Source organism: Canis lupus, chromosome 38, assembly GCF_048164855.1.
Source record: "Canis lupus baileyi chromosome 38, mCanLup2.hap1, whole genome shotgun sequence".
Classification (NCBI taxonomy): Eukaryota; Metazoa; Chordata; class Mammalia; order Carnivora; family Canidae; genus Canis; species Canis lupus.
This window is the reverse complement of record NC_132875.1, coordinates 2,943,746-2,960,651: the sequence shown is the minus strand read 5'-3', so window position 1 is coordinate 2,960,651 and position 16,906 is coordinate 2,943,746. Positions and strand designations below refer to the sequence as shown.

Sequence of the window (16,906 nt, the reverse complement as noted above, 5' to 3'; positions counted from 1 at the left end):
GACACTTTGCATGAGGACTTCTTTTTTTTTTTTTAAGATTTTATTTATTTATTTATTCATGAGAGACACAGAGAGAGAGAGGCAGAGACACAGGCAGAGGGAGAAGCAGGCTCCATGCAAGGAGCCCGATGTGGGACTCGATCCCAGGTCTCCAGGATCATGCCCTGGGCTGCAGGTGGCGCTAAACTGCTGAGCCACCCGGGCTGCCCTGCATGAGGACTTCTAATATTTATTTATTTGTTTGTTTGTTTGTTTGTTTGTTTATATTTTAGAGAGAAAGATAAGTATCAGAGGGATGGGGGAGGGGCAAAAGGAGAAGGAGAGAGAGAATCTCAAGCAGACTCTGTGTCAAGCACAGAGCCCAGCATGGGGCTCAATCTCATGACCCTAAGATCATGACCTGAGCCAAAATCAAGAGTCAGATGCCCAACTGACTGAGCCACCCAGGTGCCCCTGGATGAAGATTTCTAAAACACACCATTTCTACACAGCAATAAGAAGAATCAACAAGGGAGATACAAAACAGCCAGGATAGGTGCCAATAGTAAGTCTTTACATGTAAGTAATTATTCTAAATACAAATAGATTGAATTCACCAATCAAAAGGTACAGAGTGGCTAGATAGATTTTTAAAAACAAGACCTGGGATACCTGGCTGGCTCAGTCAGTAGAGCATGTTACTTTTGATCTTGGGGTTGTGAGCTTGAGCCCCATGGTGGGTGTAGAGATTACTTAAAAAAATAAAATCTTAAAAAAAAAAAAAGACCCGACTATACGCTGCCTACAGGAGCCTCATTTCAGCTCTAAAGACACATACAGGCTCAAAATGAAGAAATGGGAGAGGATATTCTATACAAGTGGAAACCTATAGAAAGTGAGAATAGCCATTCTTATAGCAGACAAAATAGACTTCAAGCCGAAAACAGGAACAAGAGACAAAAAAGTACATTATACAAGGATGAAAGGGTCAATACAAGAATATATAATTATCATAAATATACATGTACTCAACATCAGCGCACCAAAATATATTAAGTGAATACTGATAGAACTAAAGAGAGAAATAGACAATAATACAATAATAGTAGGGGACCTCAATATCCCCCTGTTGGCAATGGATAGGTAATCCAGACAGAAAATCAACAATTAAAACTTGGAATTGAACAATACTCTAGAACAAATAAATTTAACAAGTATATACAGAATTTTCCATTCAGTAGTAGAATACACATCCTTCTTCAGTGCACATGAAACATTCTCCAGCACAGATCATATGATAGGACACAAAACAATCTTAGCAAATTTAAGAGGACGGAAATCATATCAACTATCTTTTCTGACCACAATGGAATGAAACTAGAATCAACAACTGAAAAAAAAAGGGAAGTTATAAATACTTAGAAACTAAACAACATACTTCTAAACAACCAATGGGTCAAAGAAGAAGTCAAAAAAGAAATAAAAAGTTATCCTGAAACAAGTGAAAATGTAAATACACCATATCAAAACGTATGAAATGTGGCAAAAGCAGTTTTGAGAGGAAAGTTCATAGCAATAAATGCATATGTTAAAAAATGAGAAAGGGGGGATCCCTGGGTGGCGCAGCGGTTTGGCGCCTGCCTTTGGCCCAGGGCGCGAACCTGGAGACTGGGGATCAAATCCCATGTCGGGCTCCCGGTGCATGGAGCCTGCTTCTCCCTCTGCCTGTGTCTCTGCCTCTCTCTCTGTGTGACTGTGTGACTCTGTGTGACTATCATAAATAAATAAAAAATTTAAATTTTAAATTTAATTTAAATTTTAAAATAAAAATTTTAAAAAAATGAGAAAGGTCTCAAATAAATAACTCACTTTACACCTGAAGGGGAACTATAAAAAGTACAAATTAAGGCCAAAGTTAGCAGAAGGAAGGAAATAATAAAGATCAGAGTGGATATAAATGAAATAGAGACTAAAAAAAAAAATGGAAAAGATCAATGAAACTAAGAGCTGGTTTTTAAAAAAGATAAACAAAATTAACAAACCTTTATTTAGACTAAGAAAAAAGAGAGAGAAGACTCAAATAAATAAAATTAGAAATAAAAAAGAGACATTACAACTGATACTGCAGATACACAAAGACCATAAGAGGCTGTTATGAACAATTTTATGCCAACAAATTAGATAACTTAGAAGAAATTGATATATTTCTAGAAATATACAACCTACCAAGACTAAAAATTAGAAAGAACTAGTAAGGGCAGCCCGGGTGGCTCAGCGGTTTAGTGCCACCTTCAGCCCAGGGCATGATCCTGGAGACCCGGGATCAAGTTCCACATCAGGCTCCCTGCATGGAGCCTGCTTCTCCCTCTGCCTGTGTCTCTGTTTCTCTCTCTCTGTGTGTCTCTCATGAATAAATAAATAAATAAAATCTTAAAAAAAGAAAAAACTAGTAAATCTGAACAGATCAATAACAAGTGAAGAAAATGAATCAGTAATTAAAAACTTCCCAACACAGAAAACCCAAGGGCCAGACAATTTCACTGGAGACTTCTACTAAACATTCAAAGAAAAATTAACACCAATTCTTCTCAAACTCTTTCAAAAAGTTGAAGAGGAGGAGACACTTCTAATCCCATTCTACAAGGCCAGCATTACCCTATACCCAAGCCAGAGAAGAACACCACAAGAAAACTATAGACCAATATCCCTGATGAACATAAATACAAAAACTCTCAACAAACTATTAGCATACCAGATTTAAGAACACGTAAAAAGAATTAAACATCATGACCAAGTGGAATTTATCCCTGGGATGCAAGCATGGTCCAACACATATAAATCAATATAATAAATTGCATTAATAAAATGCAAGATAAAAATCACATGATCACCTCATAGATGCAAAAAAAATAAGCATTTCACAAAAAATAACATTCTTTCATGATAAAAAATTGAATATAGAGGAAATATGATAAAATTGAATATAGAGGAAACATACCTCAACATAATAAAGACCATATATGACAAACCCATAGCCAACGTTCTACTCAATGAAGAAAAATTAAAAGCTTTCTCTAAGATGAAGAGCAAGACAAAAATGCCTACTCTTTCCAATCCTATTTGATATAGTACTGGAAGTCCTAGCTACAGCATGGACAAAGAAATAAAAGGCACCAGGAAGGAAGAATTAAAGCTGTTGCTATTTGCAGATGATGTTTTGCATATAGAAAATGCCAAAGACTCAACCATAAAATTATTTGAACTAATCAATTATTTCTGTAAAGTTGCAGAATACAAAATCAACATGTAGAAATTAGTTGCCTTTCTATACACCAATGATGAGACATCTGAAAAATAAAATTTAAAAATATCCTATTCGTATTAGCATCAAAAACAACAAAATACATAGAAATAAATTTAACAAAGGAAGTGAAAGATAGTTCAACTAAAACTATAAGATTTTCTTGAAAGAAAGAAATAAGACATAAACATGGAAAGACATCTCATATTCATGGATCAGGAGAATTAATATTGTTAAAAAGTCCATACGAGTGATGCCTGGGTGGCTCAGTCAGTTAAGCATCTGCCTTTGGCTTGGGTCACAGTCCCAGGGTCCTGGGATTGAGTCCCACATCAGGCTTCCTGTTCCTTGGAGAGCCTGCTTCTCCCTCTTCTCTGCCTGCTGCTCCTCCTGCTTGTGCACGCTCTCTCACTCTCTCTCTCTCTCTGTGTATTCATGAGAGACAGAGAAAGAGAGAGAGAGAGAGAGAGAGAGAGAGGCAGAGACACAGGCAGGAGAAGCAGACTCCATGCAGGGAACCTGACATGGGACTCGATCCCGGGTCTCCAAGATCACGCTCTGGGCTGAAGGCGGCGCTAAACTGCTGAGCCACCACCCACCCAAATAAATAAAATCTTAAAAAAAAAAAAAAAGTCCATACTACGCAAAGCCATCTACAGATTCAGCGACGTACCCATCAAAATACCAATGACAGGGATCCCTGGGTGGCGCAGCGCTTTGGCGCCTGCCTTTGGCCCAGGGCGCGATCCTGGAGACCCGGGATCGAATCCCACATCGGGCTCCCGGTGCATGGAGCCTGCTTCTCCCTCTGCTGGTGTCTCTGCCTCTCTCTCTCTCTCTCTCTCTCTCTCTCTCTCTCTCTCTATCATAAATAAATAAAAAATTAAAAAAAAAATACCAATGACATTCTTCACAGGAATAAAAAAAAAAAAATTCTAAAGTTTAAATAGAACCATGAAGTCTCCAAACAGCCCAAGCAATCTTGAGGAAAAAGAACAAAACTGAAAGTATCACACCTCCTGATTTCAAACTATACTACAAAGCTACAGTTATAAAAACAGTATGTTACTGGCACAAAAATAGACACATAGGCCAAGAGAGTCCAGAATTAAACCCTTGTTTGTATGATCAAATAATACTTGAGAAGATGATCAAAGCACCCAATGGAGAAAGGATAGTGTCTTCAACAAATGGTGCTGGGAAAACTGGATAAACAGATGCAGAGTGATGAAATTGGACCCCTATCTTGCACCACCCCCAAAAATTAATTCAAAATGGATCAAAGGTTTAAACACCTGACACTATAAAACTGATACTGATATTATAAAACTCCTAGAAGAAAACTTAAAAGCTCCTCGACATTCGTCTTGGTAGTGATTTTTGGATATGACACCAAAGGCCCAAACAACAAAAGCAAAAATCAACAGATGGGGGACTATATCAAACATAAAAACTTTTGCACAGAAGAAGAAACAATGAACAAAATAAAAGACAACTCACAGAATGGGAAAAAAATTTTGCAAACCAGGTATCAGATAAGGGGTTAATACCCAAAATACATAAATAAGTCATACAACTCAATGGCAAAAACAAAACAAAAGAACCAAACAACCTGATTTGAAAATGGGCAAGAGAACTAAATAGACATTTTTCCAAAGAAGATATCCAAATGGCCAACAGGGACCTGAAAACATGCTTGCCATCTCTCATCATCAGGGAAATACAAATCAAAACCACAATGAGATATCACATCATACCTGTTAGAATAACTTTCATCAAGAAAACAAGAGACAAGTACTGTGAAGAAAAGGGAACACTTAACACACTGTTGGTGGGAATGTAAATTGGTTCAAGCACCATGGAAAACAATACGGAAGTTCCTCAAAAAATAAAAAATAGAGCTACCATATGATTGAGCAATTCCATTTCTGGCTAAATACCCAAAGGAAATGAAAAAAGAGTTTTTTTTTAATTTTTATTTATTTATGATAGTCACACAGAGAGAGAGAGAGAGAGAGGCAGAGACACAGGCAGAGGGAGAAGCAGGTTCCATGCACCGGGAGCCTGACGTGGGATTGGATCCCGGGTCTCCAAGATCGCGCCCTGGGCCAAAGGCAGGCGGTAAACCACTGCGCCACCCAGGGATCCCGAAAAAGGAGTTTTGAGGAGATATGCACCTCCATGTTTACTGCAGCATTATTCACCATAGTCAAGACACGGAAACAACCTAAGTGCCTGTCAGTGGATGAGTTGATACAGACGTGCTACACACACACACAATCCAATAATTTTCAATCATGAGAAAGGAGGACATCCTGCCATTTGTGACAACATGGATGGACCTTGAGCACATTATGCTGAGAGAGAGAGAAACACAGTAGACCCCAAACAGAGGAAGACAAGTAGTATATGATGTCATTTATATGTGGAATTTTAAAAAGCCAAACATATAAAAACATACAGTAAAATGGTGGTTATCAGGAGACAGGGGTTGGGACAGATTTTATTTAAGGATATAAACTTACAATGAATAGAAAAAAAAGTCCTAGAGATCTAATGCACAGTATAGTAAATATAAATAGAAATATTGTATTATAGAGGCACCTGGGTGGCTCAGTGGTTGAGCATCTGCCTTCGGTTCAGGTCATGATCCCGGGGTCCTGGGATTGAGTTCCACGTTGGGATCCCCGCAGGGAGCCTGCTTCTCCCTCTGCCTGTGTCTCTGCCTCTCTCTGTGTCCCTCATGAATAAATAAAATCTAAAAAAAAAAAATTGTATTATACAATGTTATTGTATAACATTGTATAATTACAATTAATACAATTAATACAATAAACATTGTATTATAATCATCGAACTTAAAAAGAGACTTAATTATTCCAACTACTGAAGAAAAGATAATTACTGTGATAGAGGTGATAGTCATGACTACAATGGCAATCATATTAAAGTATATAAATGTGTGAATTAACATGTTGTATATCTTCACTTTGTACAATGTATGTCACACATATTTTTTAAAAACACATATATATATTTCAATTTTTAAAAAACATTTCACTTGTAGGTTTTTAGATGATCAAGTCATGTGAGAAACATTTTCTCCCTAATTCCTGTGCCTAAATTCATCATGCCTGGCTATCTTGGTCATTTTTCACTTGGATTTTTGGACTTGGTGATTTTGCTTCAGTGGTTCCACGCTGTTTAAGAACAGCTTGGAAAACCAACTGCATTAAATTACCTTAATGAAAACCACACACACACACACAAAAAAAGCCAGATGATAATATCAGAGTACTGAGGTACAGTGCTGAAATCTAAAGAAGGAGGTACTTTCGAGGAGCACTAGGGCATGAGTGCTGGCCCCTCCTATAAACAGAGCATGGGAGGAATATGGGGCTGCCAGAAGAATGGGTAGAAAAATTCAACTAAAATCTTAAATTGCTAAAAGCCAGGCATGGTCAAGAACTGAGAGCTGCTGCTGCAAGCGGAGTTCACACCCATTTGAACGGTCTTCTCTGTGGACCTTTACTTGGTGCTCTAGAAAAGAACAGGGTGTGTGTCTCATGAATAAATAAAATCTCAAAAAAAAATTTTTTTAAGGGGCACCTGGGTGGCTCAGTGGTGGAGCATCTGCCTTTGGCTCAGGTTGTGATCCTGGGGTCCTGGGATCAAGCCCTGCATCAGGCTCCCCATGGGGAGCCTGCTTCTCCCTCTGCCTGTGTCTCTCTCTCTTTCTGTGTCTCTCATGAATAAATAAATAAAATCTTTTTTAAAAAATTATGGAACTGTATGGGTACCTGGCTGGCTCAGTCACCAGACCATACAACTCTTGATCTAAGGGGTTGTAAGTTCGAGCCTCACACTGGGAGTAGAGATTTCTTAAATAAATAAAAGCTTTTTTAAAAACATTATGAAACTATACAAAAAAGCAAGATAAAGACAGCCCTGTCAAAAGACAATGCAAGCAAGAGAAATTCTCTCAGAGATGATCCAGATGTCGTACTATCAAACAAAGAATTTAAAATAACTATAGGTAATATGTTAAAGGCTCTGGTGGAAAACATGAGCAACTTGCATGAACAGATAAAGAATTTCAGCGGAGAGATAGAAACTCTCAGAAGAGTGAAATGGAAATGTAAGAAAACTGAACGTGGCAAGAGAGAGGAAGGATCTACAGGCTCCTCAGTAGACCCCAAACAGCTGAGAGAGAATCAGTGTCTTGAGGATGTGTACATAGGCATTAACCAAACTGAAATTCAAAGGGAAAAGAAAGTGAGAAAAAGAAAATAGAACAAAACATCTAAGAAATGTGAAATATAAAATGCTCTAATACGTGTGTAATTAAAATTCCAAAGAAGAGAGAGAGAGAATGGGCAGAGGAAACATTGGAAGAGATAATGGATCAAACCAGAGATCCAAGAAGTTGAGAGAACCACAGGCAAACTAAGCACCCACACACACACCACCTGAACACATCCGTCCAAACACCTGAAAACCAAAGAGAAAGTCATTAAAATACCAATAGACCTTTCTTTTTAAAAATCTTGGAGAGCCAGGGATCCCTGGGTGGCTCAGCAGTTTGGAGCCTGCCTTCGGCCCAGGGTGTGACCCCGGGGTCCTGGGATCGAGTCCCACGTCGGGCTCCCTGCATGGAGCCTGCTTCTCCCCCTGCCTGGGTCTCTGCCTCTCTCTCTCTCTCTCTCTCTCTCTCTCTCTGTCTCTCATGAATAAATAAATAAAATCTCTAAAAAATAAATTAAAAAAAAAAATCTTAGAGAGCCAGCCAGCCACCAATAGCTTTAACGGCTCCAGAGGCTACCCTAGAGATCAAGACATCTAAATCTTTCTCTTGGCCAACTCACAATTGTCTAGAAGGTTTAAAAAGACAATTTTTTAAGAAATAGAAATGAGTGAGGGGATGCCTGGGTGGCTCAGTGGGCCAAGCGTCTGCCTTCATCTCAGGTCATGATCCCGGGGTCCTGGGATCAAGCCCCACGTGGGGCTCCCTGCTCCCCGAGGAGCCTGCTTCTCCTTCTCCCTTTGCCCTTCTCCCTACTTGTGCTCACTTTTTCTCTCTCTTTCTGTCAAATAAATAAATAAAATCTTTAAAAGAGAGAGAGAGAGAGAGAAATAGAAATGAGTAAAATAAGAATGGTAGAGTCCAGTTTCTAAAGCATGCCACCCAACAACCATCTCGTTCCAGAATAGGTGGGAACCTCAGGTTAGCCCAGACCTTGTTTTCCAGCCTTTTCCTTGAGATGAGGACTGCAGGTCATCTCCCCTGGCTCCAGAGGCTTCAGGAAGGCCGCCTTCCTTCCCTCTTCCCTTGCAGGGGAAACCCCTTTTCTTTCTGAAGCTCAAAGGTTCCTCCGGCTGAGTTGCCCTAGATGTCGCCTTGGGTCCTGTCACAGGAAAGTCTCCTTCCACTCTAAGCACAGGGAGTATTCAGAATCCACCCACTTGTCTGAGAAGTGACTTATGAACCCCAGGAACAGGATATAGTCCTTTGTGATGTATTGTTGCATTTTTCAGGGCCACAATACCTTGATGTTGTTCATCACCTCTTTCATCACGACTTAGGGCTCCCCTCCGGCTGCCCCTCTGAGGACTCATGTTACTGCTCGTCTATCTCTCCCCACCCATTAAATATTGGTGTTTGTTCAGCTCTCTGACCTCAACGAATGCTTCCCCAGGGCGTGTATCATAATAGGAAGGGATGAGCGGGGTGGGGGTGTAATTTGAAAAGCTTATTTAGCATTAAAATACATGTTCATATTTATAAATTTGACAAACCAATTTGAAGTTTAGGACAAAATTTTAAAAAGATGGAAAAATGTTATGTTTATGTGTAAAAGGGTGGAGATTGGACTTTAAAGAATTGAGAGGGGCAGTGGGACCTTGGGATTATGAGTTCAAGCCCCACCTTAAGTGTAGAGATTACTTTAAAAAATTTTTTTTAAATTGAGAAACATGATCCTGTACTTTGTTTTCTTTAAAAGTAGGCTCCACGCCCAGCATGGAGCCCGATGTGGGCTTGAACTCATAACTCTGAGATTAAGACCTGAGCTGAGATCAAGAGTCAGACGCTTAACTGCCTGAGCCATCCAGACATCCTAATCCTATACATTTCTTATTTCTTCTAGATAATTATATCCATATCCATGGCTCCTTCTACACCGGTGGTTCTCAACTGAAGTGATTTTGGCCCCTTGGGGACATTTGCCAATGTCTGGAGACATTTCTTTGGTTGTTACAAACCAAATGCTGAACTGAGGGCAGCCCCGGTGGTGCAGCGGTTTGGCGCCGCCTACAGCCTGGGGTGTGATCCTGGGGACCCGGGATCAAGTCCCACATCGGGCTCCCTGCATGGAGCCTGCTTCTCCCTCTGCCTGTGTCTCTGCCTCTCTCTCTCTCTCTCTCTGTCTATGAATAAATAAATAAAATCTTAAAAAACAAACAAACAAACAAAAAAAAAAAACAAATGCTGAACTGGGTAGAGGCCAAAGATGCTGCTGAATGTCCTCCTATAGACATAGTGGGCCCCACAACAAAGACTTATCTGGCCCCAAATGTCAATAGTGCTGACATTGAGAACCACTGCCCTGCTCCCTACGTGCTGATGACTCTCAAATCTTTATTTTTACTCAGCACTTTTCTCCTGAATTCTAGAGAAATATATTCAGCTACATATTATGTATTTCCTCTTCAAAAGTTTTTTTTTTTTTCAAAAAAATGCACCTCTTCCTCCAAACTTGCACGTTCCATATGATCTACTCCGTTACCTGAGTCCAAATCCTTCAAGTTATCGAAGGTCCCTTACTCTCCTGCATTCCTATCCAACCAAAAATTGAATGCTCTCAATCTCTTTCCCTCCTGCCCGTTATTAGCACCATAAAACTTTGAGCAAGTCACTTATTCTCCGCATGCCTCGGTTTTCTCATCTGTGAAATAGGGACAATCGTAGTACCACAACCTCATAGGGTTGATGTAAGGATTAAATAAGTTTAAGTGCTTAGTACGAAGCTTGCACATAGAAAGTGCCGTGTACGTACTTGCTGCTCTTATTACTATCAGTAGAAGAGGTTTATTTCGTGTCCTCATTAGTCCTTGCCTAAATTCCTGAAATGGAATCTTAACCAAGCCTCCTTCCTTCCAATCCATCTTCTATATTGTTTTCAAAAAGACTTACCAAGCTTTTGTTCATCAAAAGACATCATTTAACAAATGAGCAGCCACGACAAAGAATCCATAGGGAATGCCTACACATCAGTGAGAAGACAGACAACACAATTAAAAAGTGAGCAAAGGATTTAAACAGACAGTTCACAGAAGAGGATATCCAAATGGCCAAATAAGCACATGAAAAAATAGGCAACATCATTACTTACCAGGGGAGATGCAAATTCAAAATACGAGATATGTGTATATATACCCCCTGATGGGCTAAAATCCAAAATGGCAATACTGGTTAAAAACAGTTAAAAACAAAACCATGAGTGGCTAACAGATCAAGTTACCTCCCTGCTCAAAATCCTTCAGTGACTTCCCATTGTCTTCAGGGTGATATTCAAAGCTTGGAGGTGGCATCTGTACCCGTCAGGGTGGCACATAGCGTCTGAGCGCATCTGTCACTGGTGTCCCCACTCCAATCCTATGCTCGGCTAATACCTACCTTCTTGTGGTCCCCTAGATTTGCCATGGGTTGCTATGTTTCTGTTCATGCTGTTGTCTGTGGACGAAGCTATTTTGCCAACTCATAGTCATTCTTCAAGGCCAAACTCCTCCACGAAGCCTTCCGTGAGTTGCACAGAGCTAAACTGTTGTTCGCGAGGAGTCATCTAAGAGTTGCTGACTGTCCAGGGACCTCCCTCCCTCCACAGAGATCTCTCAAGTTCATGAACACATGAAGCATGATGCGCTATATTTTAGGACCCCAGCCTTGAGATCACCTAAATACACTTTTTCTCTGAGCTTGGAAAAGTCAGCTATTAGCTGTTCCCTACTGCCCTCTGTTGAAACAGAGTGGGCATTGCGACTCTCATCTGCAGGGTAAAGATACTCTCTTTTCTAGAAAATTAAGAAAGATCTGAGCTAGTGGTTTAACACAAGAAACAGTCAGTCAAGGGACTAGAGAAGTAAGAATGAGTCAGGTTCAGGAGCAAGAAGCACCTGAGAACGCTCTTACTTTAAACCACCTGCTCTGCTCTTCTGCTTGAGTGACTCTTGACATCAGACAATGACATTCAGACACAGTCTTGCTTACATTCATCGGCCTTCTGACTTCAGGTCCTTAATGGTGAGCCTAGGGTTTGACGTCGTAGTGGAAAACCAGGAGTTAGATCCCACAGTTAAGGACTGCAGCCAGCTCAAATAGCTTAGAACCTCCTGCTCAGACCTGCTTTGTTCTTTGTCCACTGTATCAGGTGCATGGGTCTCCAGTGAGGGTAAAGATGCCCCCCTCCCCCAGCTCCATCCTGGCTAAATTCCTTTCCACCTCAGGAAATGGCACCTCCTAAGCCAGAAATCTGGGTATCATTGTGGCTTCCCTCCTCTCTTTCATAACCCACATCTGATTTTGCTAGTTTTCTTTCTTTTTTAAAAAAGATTTCATTTATTTATTCATGAGAGACACAGAGAGAGAGAGAGAAAGAGAGGCAGAGACACAAGCAGGCATGTCCATGCAGGGAGCCCAACGTGGGACTTAATCCCGGGACTCCAGGATCACACCCTGAGCTGAAGGCAGACGCTCAACCTCTGAGCCACCCAGGCGTCCCTGATTTTGCTAGTTTTCTTCACTGAATATCTCAACCCCATCCCTGTTACAAAAGAATTCAAAACAGGATTGTGAAGTTGTATCTGCACTTTCATATTCCCTGCAGCATTATTCACAATGGCCAGAACACAGAAACAACACAAATGCCCATCAACAGATAACTACACAAAGAAAATGTGACATATGCACTCAGGGGAATATTAGGCAGCCTTAAAAAAGAGGGAAATCCTCTCACATGCTACCTCATGGATGGACATCAAGGAAGTACATGAAACTAAGCAAAATACACCAGTTACAAAAGGATAAACACTACAGGATTCCACACAAAAGAAATATCTAAAGTAGTCAAAACCATAGAATCAGAAAGCACAAAGGTGGTTGCAAAGGGCTTGGGAGAGGGGAGAGGGAAAGGGAGAATTAGTGTTCCATGTGTATAGAGTTTTAGTTTTGCAAGATGAGAACATTCTAGAAATCTGTTGTACAGCCATGTGAATAGACTAAACACTGCGGTACACTGTAAAATGGTTAAGGTGGTAAATTCAATGCTAGGTGTTTCTCACCACAATTTTCTCTTTAAGTAGGAAGCTTAATAAAGCAAGCTGTTAGATAAAGCTCACAGATACATTTCAGAAGGATCACAGGGTGAGCCACGAAAACCAAACTTTGGGAAGCCTGGAATATAATAGAGCTGAATGGTGATCAAAGTCTCTCAAGGAAGAAAAAAGATTTCTAAGCCTGGGGATAGGGGAGAAGAGGGAAAGATCGTCATAACACTTAAATTTCTGAATAATACAAAACTAAAATCAGCTTGAAATAAACTACCAACTGCAAATTTTGCAAAAAAAAAAAAAAAAAGATTAACTATGCCCCCCTCAAAAAAGGTACTTTTATTATACTAGCAATTACGGAAGAAACACATAGAGTCCTGAGCAGTAGGCAGGGGCGGCGGTACCGACAGACATCCAAAGACATTTGATTAAACAGACCTGAAATGTCTAAGTTGTGCCAGACACAACTTAGGTGCCTCCCCTCTAACAGAAATATAAAAGAGAAAATGCAGCCAGTGTAGTACATGGGAAGTGTTCAGACACACTAGTAATCAAAGAAATGCAAGTTGAAATGACTGAGACCCCATTTCTCATCTCTTAATTTACCAAGGATTAAGAGAAAGAATGTGAAAGCAAAGGAACAAAGCAGAGAGGTGAGGTGGAGGGGAGCCAGCAAGGCTTTCAACTCTAGAGAACACCCTGCTGGTTGCCAGGGGGGAGGTGGTGGGGAGGGCAGGGATGAAGAGGACCCTTGAGATGAGCACCCAGTCGTGTATGGAATTGTTAAATCACTACATTGTACACCTGAAGCTAAAAGAACACTATGTTAATGATACTGGAATTAAAATTACAAACTTAAAAAAAATAAAGGAATGTGAGGGGCACCGGGACCACTTAGCTGGTTGAGCTTCCAACTCTTGATTTCAAGTCACGTCATGATCTCAGGGTCTTGAGATGGAGCTGGCTTGGGCTCCACGCTCAGCAGGGAGTCTGCTTCTTTCCTTCTCCCTCTGCCTCTCCCCCTTGCTCATGCTGTCTCATTTTTTCTCTAAAATAAATAAATCTCTTTTTAAAAAATTTATTTATTTTAGACACAGAGAGAGAGGCAGAGACACAGGCAGAAGGAGAAGCAGGCTCCCTGCGGGGAGCCCGATGCGGGACTCGATCCCAGGACGCTGAGATCACGACCTGAGCCGAAGGCAGGCACCCAACTGCTGAACCACCCAGGAGTCCCTAAAATAAATAAATCTTAAAAAAAATTAAATAGATTCTCATAGATCTCTGAACGGAGTATAAATATAAAGAATCGCTTGGGAAAGAACGTAGCAGTGCCACGGGCAGCTTGGAAATGTGTGCACCTATGATACTGGGGTTTCACTTCTGGGAGAATGGCCTTGGGAAATATGCCAAGTTTAAAAAGAAATGCTGTTGCTCTTTGCAGCACTATTGAAAATAATGAAAATTAGAACCAACCTAAAAATGTCCAAATTCTAGCTTTAAGTACAACTTCATCAGCTGGAGTCTCCCTGAACACAGAGAGAAATGCACGTGTCAGGTGATGTTCTGCAGCAAGTGCTAGAAGGTTCCACTCAAATGGCTTAAACAGGAAGAAATATTTTATGATCTCACATAGCAAAGTCATGTTCTCCTGGCAAGGGAGAAACAGCTGCCTCCTTAGAGGAGAAAGCCCCAATTCTGGTCCCGATCATGACCTGAGTCTTTTAAGAACCCAAATCAGAAGAGTCACACTGTCTCTTCCTTTCCACACATTCCTTGAAAATATTTAACATTTTTTTCCTCCAACTAAAAAAAAAAGAATGTGAAAAGTGTTGAATAGTGTGCGCCTATGTGTGTGGGGGGAATTACTCTAAAAAAATCAAGTTGTAGGAAAATCACGTGATACAATGTGTAAACAGAATTGGCAAAAAATGAACAGGATATAGAGATGTATAGGTAGATGATCGCGTTTACACGAATATGAACGCATAGGGCATGTTCTGGAAGGGACACAACAAATTTTTTGGTGGTTACCCCCCGAGGAAGGAAGAAAGGTCATTAAGAGTCACTTTCACTTTTCCTTTATTAACTTCTGCAGTGCTTTGTTTGCTTAGTAGCCGGAGTATATTATAGATTCGTGTGCATATTTCAGAAAATATTTAAAGCAGACAAAGACCAAAAATATTTAAAGCAGAAAATATTTAAAGCAGACAAAGACCAAACATTGGCGAGGGGAACAAGGACTGAAGCCCCAGGGCTGGTTCTGGGCTCTGCTCACACTCCTGCTGAGGCCTCCAAACCCCTACATCTCCAGAGGGATGGCACCGAGTAACGGAACCAAATGGTTTTTCTGTTTCCTTTCCAAAAGTTCTTTTGATGTTGCCTTTTATTTTCCTAGGGACTGACTCATTTGCATGTGAGTGAAAGCATGAGTTCAGGATTTATGATTAATTTGTCAACCTTATGGGACACCTGGGTGGCTCAGAGGTTGAGCGGCTGCCTTCCGCTCAGGGTGTGACCCCAGGTCCCAGGATCGAGTCCCACATCAGGATCCCCGCAGGGAGCCTGCTTCTCCCTCTGCCTGTGTCTCTGCGTCTTTGTGTCTCTCATGAATAAATAAATAAAATGTAAAAAAAAAAAAAAAAAAAAAAAAGGTAAACCTTAGATGTATTAATTTGCTCTTTCAGAATATTCCTTTAGGCCTTCGTTGGGATTTCTAGGAGACAAAGCCTACTGCATTCTGCAGTGTCTGGAAATTACCATTGGAAACCAGCATATTTAAGCTAGAAGAAGCTACTAAACATAATCATTACCTCACTTGAGTAATGAAGAAACAGAGGTTTAGGAAAGAGAAGTAGCTTGCCAGCTAGCGATGGTCCTACTGAAACCGAAACATGGATTTCCTTCCTCTTTGGCCAAGTCCTCCCCATAACAACATCATCAACACTTCTTTTGAAACTTTAAATGTTTGCAAGTCTGGTTTGGAAACTCTGAGTTCTGATGGAGAAAACAAGACAGGGCGTGTGTAAGTCGCCCTAGCAGGTAGCCTCACACCTCTGGAACCCTCTTTGAGGTCAGTAAGCTGTGTCCTTTCAACGAGCCCAGCCAGAGTACCCAGGTTGTAACTTAAGGTCATGTCACAAAATCAATTTTATTTCCATGTTGCCTTCCCCTCCTTGTGTCTACAACTTTCTGTTGTTTGGAGTTGATCCCAGCTTTCCGCACAAGCACCTCTGTCCGCATCACTGTACCTCTGTGCGCCCGTCTTGCTCTGCGTGTTTTCCAACTGCCTTTGCGACTCTGTCTGTCTGTGAACCTGGGTACCTTTCCTGTTATCTTTGACTTTTCCAGGGTCTTCTCTACCTTCTGCTCCCATTTGCATATCTTGTGTCTCACTCTCTGCCTGTCCACCCCCCACCCCTTCTCTTTGATTCCTCTCCTGTTTCTTTTCTTCACTTTACTGGACATGTAACGGTGAATATTTTTTATTCAATGACTATGATATCTATCATATTTATGGTTCAGAGATTACTACATTTTGCTATTAAAGTGAACAAGTAGGATACTTCCTTTAAAAGGCAACTACAGGGTAGCCTGGGTGGCTCAGTGGTTTAGCACCGCCTTCAGCCCAGGGCGTGATCCTGGAGATGTGGGATTGAGTCCAGCATTGGGCTCCCTGGATGGAGTCTGCTTCTCCCTCTGCCTGTGTCTCTGCCTCTCTCTGTGTTTCTCTCATGAATGAATAAATAAAATCTTTTTTAAATAAATAAAAGGCAACTACACTTCTTTTCCTCTCTCTGGGCCTTCTTGGTTCATTTCCTTGCTGGTCAGTGATGGCCTGCCGAAAAGAAGGGAGGAGTCATCTTTCCTTTGGTTGACATTCACTAAGACAGAAATGTCTAATCAGAAAGAATTTTAGCAAACATAGAGTCCATCTTCCCTCAAGCCTGGATGTTGAGACTGCGATCTGTTAAGATTCGATGACTTGTTCAGGGTCACATAAGTTAGGTTTTGTTTTTTTTTTGTTTTTTGTTTTTTTTTTGTTTTTTGTTTTTGTTTTTGTTTTTTATAAGTTAGGTTTAGAACTCTTGGCCTCCCCATCAGCATTCCCTCTTGTCATTAAACGTCAGGTTTCTCCCCTATTAACTAGTAGCTCTTTTCAGAAAAAGAGTTCCATATCCTTTTAGTTAGTACTCAGTAAATACCAACGTATCCATCAGGTGCCTATGTTCCCAAGTAACAAGCTCTGACTTACATAGGCCTAAACAATGAGGAAATGTATCTCAAATTATGAAAATTTGGCTT

General features: G+C 40.7%; 1 pseudogene; it reads right to left on the bottom strand.

Annotated features, from left to right (window-relative positions):
• Positions 1–16,906, bottom strand: part of LOC140626908 (glyceraldehyde-3-phosphate dehydrogenase-like) — a 41,869-nt pseudogene that overhangs the window by 16,352 nt on the left and 8,611 nt on the right.